We start from the raw sequence: 7,412 nt of genomic DNA, 5'->3' as shown, positions 1-7,412 counted from the left end.
CCCCCCCAACGAAAGTCCCTTCCCCCATCCCAAAGAGATAAATAAATAAAAGGTATCTTCAACTGTGAAAAGCAATTCAGTTCTGAATTTTCCAGTCCTGAGTTAATTACACTTTTAATTGGCATGTTTACTGATTTGGGGATTTCAAGTTAACAGAATATCCCCACTGTTTTTACAGTAAACCTTATGCAGGCTCCCTGGCGCTCGCTCCTGCATGGGCCCACTCGGCTTCTCCCTTGCCAATGAGTGGTCATAACATAAACATCTATTTTCGAACACTATAGAAAATGAGATCACAGATGGTGGGAACCAGGATTCTTGGAAGACTTTCTCTTGTGCTTAACTCAAGCTTCAAAACAACTTCTTGCAGCAAAGGGTACACAGTTTTCTTTGCTTGCTGGCACACAGACCCCACTTACAGAGAGATAATGGCTCCAGACCAACCTTCAGTGCAGCAGGGCCCCTTTTACCACATTTCTTTACAGCCTGGGTGTGGGTCTACATTTTAGCACTTGGAATAATTGCACACAGTCAAATAGTGGCTAATTCTAACCAGTCCATGACACAGAGTTTTAACATGTCCCCTCATGCCAGCATTAGAAAGGGGTCTTAAGTAGATTGATTGCCAAAGTGAAAGAAGTGACGCACTGGATCAGAACAATAGAGCTTAGCTACTCAGTCTATCTGCTGTTACTATGAGGATGAAGATATTCATGTTGGAGGATTGATTTTTTTCCAATTATTCCCAAATAGAATCACCTGATTCTACTTGCCTTATTCTGTTTTCTATCCAGTTCTTCCTGAGCTGGAACTATGAAACACAGAACAGCAATCCTGGAAGAGACTTTAGAAATTATAGAACATAAAATGTCAGGGCTATAAGGGAGGTCAAGTATCATCTGGACCAACCCCTTTCTTCAACATAATGAAACCAAGAGATGTGAATGACAGCATTTTGGCAATTTCAATTTCTCTTTCCTGAGCTTGCTTTCTTTCATTGATACTGTTCAAGCTGCTGGTGCTAGTTCATATTTGTAGAATATTTTACAGAAGGTTTCATGTGTAAATTTCTATTGAAAAACTGTAGATTTGGTTTTTCTTTTATTTTCTAATAGCTTTCAACCTATCTACCCTGAATTTTTGAGAACCTTCTCTTGCCTACAACATAACATCTAAAGATAATCCTTCAAATGCTTGAAAAAAGGAATTGTCTCCTCCAAACTTCTCCAAATTAAACATCCCCAGTCCCATTCTTTAAATGGCCTAGTTTACCATGTAACATAATATGACAATTGAATTTGCATTGACACTAAATGACAGCTTATGCATCTGTGTGTATATATACACATATATATGTTAGAGTATACATAATACATGGGGATGTATTATATGCAATATATCATATATGTATTACATATCATATATACCATATATATCATATATACACAAAGAAAAAGAGACCAAGAGAGAGACATAAGAAAAGATGAAATGGGACACAAGAGACAGAGAAAAGAGATAGAGAAAGAAAAAAAGGCAGACAAAGAGAGGAGAGAGAGAGACAGATTGAAAGACAGAAAGAGAAGAAGAGAGGAGAAGAGAGAAAGCCCCTAATCTGATTTTGGAACCTCTAAGACTCTAAATGCTTATTCCCTTCAGCTGCTTTTTTTTTCTCTTCACAACTCTGAAAGGGCACATTGCATAACTTTCTCTTTTTATAGGCTCCTTGTTTTCCAAGGTCAAGACATGCCCTAACAACAGTTAACTTTTGCTTATTCTGGATATGTTTGCCTGATATGAGAAGATCTAATCTGAATTATTAAATAAGGTTAATATGATATTTTTCACATTTAATATTTTCTGAAGATCTGTAAGTACAATATAGGAACTTTTTATCTCCAAATGATTAAGCTCCTTTTGATGGAGAGACTAAAATATAAGATATGACCACTAAAATATGTTTTTTCTACTTTCTCTAGGATAAAATATGAACAGGAATGGTAGCAAGAAGTGGGAAAAGAATAGATTTAGTAAAAGTCATATGTTTATAGCTGATTGGTCCAATTTTTTCAAAAGAAGCTAGACACTCAAAAAGAAGGATCTCATGGTATAGAAAGGGTAAAGGAACCGAAGTAAGAAAACCCATTTTTAAATTTCAGGTTTATGTGAAAATAACTTAGTTAAATTTCAGAACACTAATCCTTTTGTCATAATGGAAACTTGCGGAAAATATTAGGACCAAGAAGGAATGTGGACAATTTAGCAACTTCTGGTTCAGTGGAAGCCCAAAGGTCCTTGGAATGCTGATACTAATCCTAGACTGACTGTTGACCTCAGATGAATTACTTCTCTCTGGGTCTCCTTTCCTTTTCATTTTACTGTACAACAGCTATACCCCATTACACATAATTAGGAAATCCTTGGGACATGTGCTCCTGATTTGTGAGAGGGATAATCTCCACCTAAAAGAGTTATGGTAAGATTTTTCATCCCCTCAAGGGTAGACCATAAGACCAGGTTAAACATGTATGAGAGTTTCTTCAAGGTAATCAAATCTGAGAAACTGAAATAGATACAGAAAATTCAGAACAGAAAAGATTCTGGCCGCATCAGGAATGAATGAATCAAAGAAAACTTTTTGTTTTCATGTTTGTTATGTGCCCCAAATAGGAGAATCTCCTGACCTCATAGAGCTTATATTCTTTTTGAAGAGCCAATATTTGGATGGAAGAGATGACTAGGGAAGGGAATTTGGTCCTTGAAATTACAGAGGAAAGGCAATAATGTACACTAAAAACCACAAGGATGGTGAGTAGAGCCATAGGGTTTGATTGCCTTTTGTAGGAGCAATGACAATACTGCTTTTATTATAATTTCAGAGCTAGAAGTGCTGGTGAGGGGAAGGGAGGTCAAAATATAACTTCCTCATGGGTGATGTCTAGCAGTTACAGGTAGCGCAGATTACAATAAGATGGTGAGGGTGAACTGAAAAGCATTCCTGGAACTACCCAGGTATAGTAAACCATGAGTTACAAATGTTCAGCAGTCAAGGATTGGGATTTCAAAACTGAGAAAGTAAAGTTGGCAAGGTTTATTGAGAGGATTTCCCCTCTTCCTTATCTTTTTTGCCATCATCATCCACAAGTACTGACCTTTACTTAAGTATGATAAGACAAAGATGGCCTTGGCCCTTCAAAAGCTAATGAGCATGAACTCTTGTAGAAACTACTAAACTACAAAGCCTTCACATTTTGGCCCAGTAACCAATTGTATATTTCTTGTCCAAGAAAGAGCCTAGTTAATTAGAAAGAGCCTCATCTCCAGAGACTTGGCCATAACCCAGAAGCTGACAAAGATAGGTTACCAAGGTATAGAGAAGTTGTCAACTGGGTCAATGGAGAGAATATCCTCACCAATGACAAAATGGATTTCTTGAAGTAAAAAAAATTTTTTTTAATTAGAGGGAGAGTGATATTTGTTCCCTATATCTCCATAGGGTCATTATAGGGATCAAAGAATATAAGGGAGGGGCAAGTGCTTTGGAACAGAAAAGTGTTCCATAAATGTGAACTATTTACATAGACAGTATGGCAGGCCAGAAGAAAACTTCCCTTATAGAATGAGATGACAGGAGAAAAAGCATGTCAAGCATAGAAAATTCCAAGGTCTGGCTTTTTTTTGAATGTTCTTTACAATTTCATAATAACTATTTAGGAAGGAACTTCCTTCAATCCAGGACACTATTTAGAAATACCAAATGTTACTAGATAATATTTCAATGAAGTTCTTGGACTATAACTCTTTTAAAGCCAGCTTAGCCATTTCTTGGCTGGTTGGTGGGCTTGCTTTCAGAAGAAAGGCTATGTGGTTTTCTGGCTCTGTAATCTCCCATATTAATAGAAAATCAATTGCAATAATAATATTTAGATAGTGCTAAAAGTTTGAAAAGAACTTTATGAATATCTCTTTTAATCCTAATAACTTTATGAAGTTGGTATTATTATCACCCTTTTTAATACATTAGGCAGGCAGAGCTTAAGTAATACAGTTGATAAATGTCTAATAGATTTGAACTCAGTTTTTTCCTGACTCTAGATCTAGCTGTCTATCTGTTACTCCACTTAGCTGCCTTAGAGTGTCAAAAGTAGGAATGCACAGAATCACAAAATATAAGAGCTTTGATGGAACCTTAAAGATAATCTAGCTCAGCTTCCTTATTTTACAGATGAAGAAAAAGAAACCCAAAGAGGAGAAAGCAAATATTCAAAGTCACTACTAAGTGGTAGAGGAAAGAGTAATTAGCTAAAAGTCAGAAGATTTGGTTTGACAACTAGTTCTAATAACTTGCTAGGTACATGGCCTTGGGAGTTATTTATCTCCATCATGTTTTGGAGTCTAGTCAAAGACTTTTCCCAAATAGTATTAACTGATATTTGCATCGTACTTCAAGCTTGTCAAAGCACTTAACATACATGCATATCTATATATCTACTCTTTCATTTGAGACTCACAACAGTCTACCATGACATTCTCCAAAATGAGGTAGCCTCCAGGCAATTCCAATAGACTGAATTCAATTTAATTTTTAAAACTGTTAACTGTGTATCTTCTGTTTATAAAAAATAATGAACAATGAAACTTTCTTCAATAGAAGGAACAAAGAATGCCCAACTCCAACTTCTCTTGAGTGATTTCTAGTGAAAAATAGCAACCACACTGTATGTGACAGAAAGTGAGGTGTGTGTATGTTAAAGCTTCTAAAGTAGCTATTAACAATCGATTTTCTTACATCATGAGGATCTACCAGTGCTCTACTAGCGTAATTAAATTTGTTAGATGTATCCTAGGCATATTTGGACCCAGGTTTCTCCCAACTCCAAGTTCAGCAGCCAGGCACTATGCCTTTTGTTATTTTTGTTCTAATGCCCTTTCCAGATTTGACATTCAGTTTCATGTTTAAAGGTCCTTTGGCACTCTAAATTTGAATACTTATAAATTGCCTAATAAGTGAAAACACAACAATTTTAAAAAAAACAACAGTCATTTCTCTGAGTGTTCACAATCAATAAGAAAAGCATCATATATCATTTTCTAAAAGCATATGGTTCAAGTAGCAGAATGTGGATCTCTTCCCCAAATACCAATACTCTTTCTTTGATCTTCAGCTATTCACTTAAGGTCTCAGGTCTTATTTTCTGCTTTTCTAATACACATAGGTTGGTGTTTTTTGTTGTTGAGTCCTTTCAGCCATGTCCTATTTTTTTATGTTCCCATTTTGGTGTTTTCATGGCAATCATACTGGAATGGTTTACCATTTCCTTCTCCAGTTTATTTTTTAGATGAGGAACTGAAATCAACAGAGTTAAGTGACTTCTCTAAGGATTCCCAGCCAGCTTGTGTCAGAGGCTGAGTTTGAATTCAGGAAGATGAGTCTTCTTGATTCCAAATCCTGGGACTCTATCCACTGCTGCACTTAGCTACCACCCTCCTCCCCAGCCCACCCCCCCCCCCAGCAAAGAGTGATGTAATTAACCCTAAAGGTCTAAATCCTTCTAACTTTATATCCTAAGAGTTATCCTGACAACATGTCTTGGAGAGAAAGATGGACTTCTCTGACTCCCTATGAATAATGTGTGGGGAGGAAATATTCCTAGCATAGCTTTTTTGATGGGATCTCCAGTCTCCCCATGATAAATGGGGAGGGTAACCTAGGTCATGCTGAGTCAGTACCAGAGTTCTCCTTGGGTTTGGCACAGATGTTCCCAGGTTCTCAAAATTCAGTGTCAGGCAATGCCGGGGCAAGAAGAAAGTTTTCCGGATGTCTCCTACAGGGCTTTCATTAAAGGTCACTTGTGAAGGAAATGTTGGTAAGTTGTGTTGTCCTAATGAGCAAACTATAAACATGTGTCCTGGGACTTTCAAAACCAAATCATTTTGCATGAAACAGACTTTAGTTTCCAAGCTTACAGGAAAGAAAAACGACAACAACAAAACAGAAAATCACCAGAGATTTGCGAGACAGACTTGTCTTGATTTTCATGCTAAGGCCCCCTAGAAGATGATTATAAAGAAGGGAAAGCAGCTGGTGGAAAATATGAGATCTCTATTGCAACTCCTGCCTTCTGAGACAGTCCCTTGGAAGACACTGAACTGAAATGACTTGTCCAGGGGGCCACACAGGTCATAAGGAGCTGAGCCAGTATTTGCACTCAGGTTTTCTGACTCTCAATAGAATCAGTGCCCCTCCCATTACATCATACAGTGTTATACAAAGGTAAAAGAAAATTCCGGTTCTGATGTGGGTTCACAAATTACTGTCTTTAGGGAAACTGAAGCTGCTTGTTTTCATTCTTGCCACCATGATCAACCCAGGAGTGACTGAGATTGCCTGCTCAATCTATGCCAGCAAATGCATGACGATGGCTCTGGTCTAAGCCCGGTCTAAGCCAATTCTTATACACAGGGCAGTAGCTGCCCTTCTCTTTTCAGTGGTGGCCCATTCTTCAGAGAAAAGGACGTCCTCATGAGGCCAGAAGTGATCAATTGTTTTGCAGACTAAGAATGACTTAGAAGAAAAGGGATAAGACATTTAATAGTTTTGCTTTCACACATACTTTCCTTAAGGGCAAATGTAGGTTTGGAAGACATATAAGGACCATAAAGAACCATAATTGTAATAATAAGTAAAAGGGATTTTCAAAACTAAATGTTTGTTGGAAAAAATAATGAGCAGGATTAGGTAATATGCAAATCTGACAGAAAAAATAGTTTTTGGTTAGTATAAGGAAGTTTTTTTTTTGTTTTTTTTTTCCTTTATGGAACCTAAAAATGCCATTGAAATAGTCATCCTAGATATTCATCTTAGTAATGTTTTTTCTTTTCTAAAGTAGCTATATGAACAATCTTGCTTTCTAGGACTTCTTTCTTTGGCCCTAAGGGAATTATGAGCAAGGGCTCTGAGAGATATTTAAAAGAGGAAAAAAATTATGCAATGTCAAGAGCTAGCCATACTTTCCCAGTGCAACTCTGTTTCTTGAAGTTATTAGTTTTGTCTTCTGCCCCTACATTCTCCCAATAATAAAGCAAGCTTGACAGTAATCAGGAACTAAGCAGAACTGGTTCTGTCACTGAAAAGGGAAGGTGATTGAGGAACTGACTAGAAGGCAACTCGGATTAGAATTCTCAAGTCTTGGACTCTTATTAACTACTCTGCTACTAATTTTAGTTAGGTCTTTGTCATTTGAGTACTTTATTTTATACCACAAATGTGGGGAGGCTTTGTTCTCTTTTGTGGTATTTTTTAACTGGGACTTTTAATAATATATATTACTCCAAGAAAACATAAAAGTTGCAATACTACATGAGTACACTTCAGTGACTGTCTGTTAGAGACATTGCAATGGATGTTGGTATGA

The sequence above is a fragment of the Gracilinanus agilis genome, chromosome 2, assembly GCF_016433145.1.
Source record: "Gracilinanus agilis isolate LMUSP501 chromosome 2, AgileGrace, whole genome shotgun sequence".
Taxonomy (NCBI): domain Eukaryota; kingdom Metazoa; phylum Chordata; class Mammalia; order Didelphimorphia; family Didelphidae; genus Gracilinanus; species Gracilinanus agilis.
The sequence above is the reverse complement of the archived record's forward strand: the minus strand, read 5'-3'. Positions refer to the sequence as shown.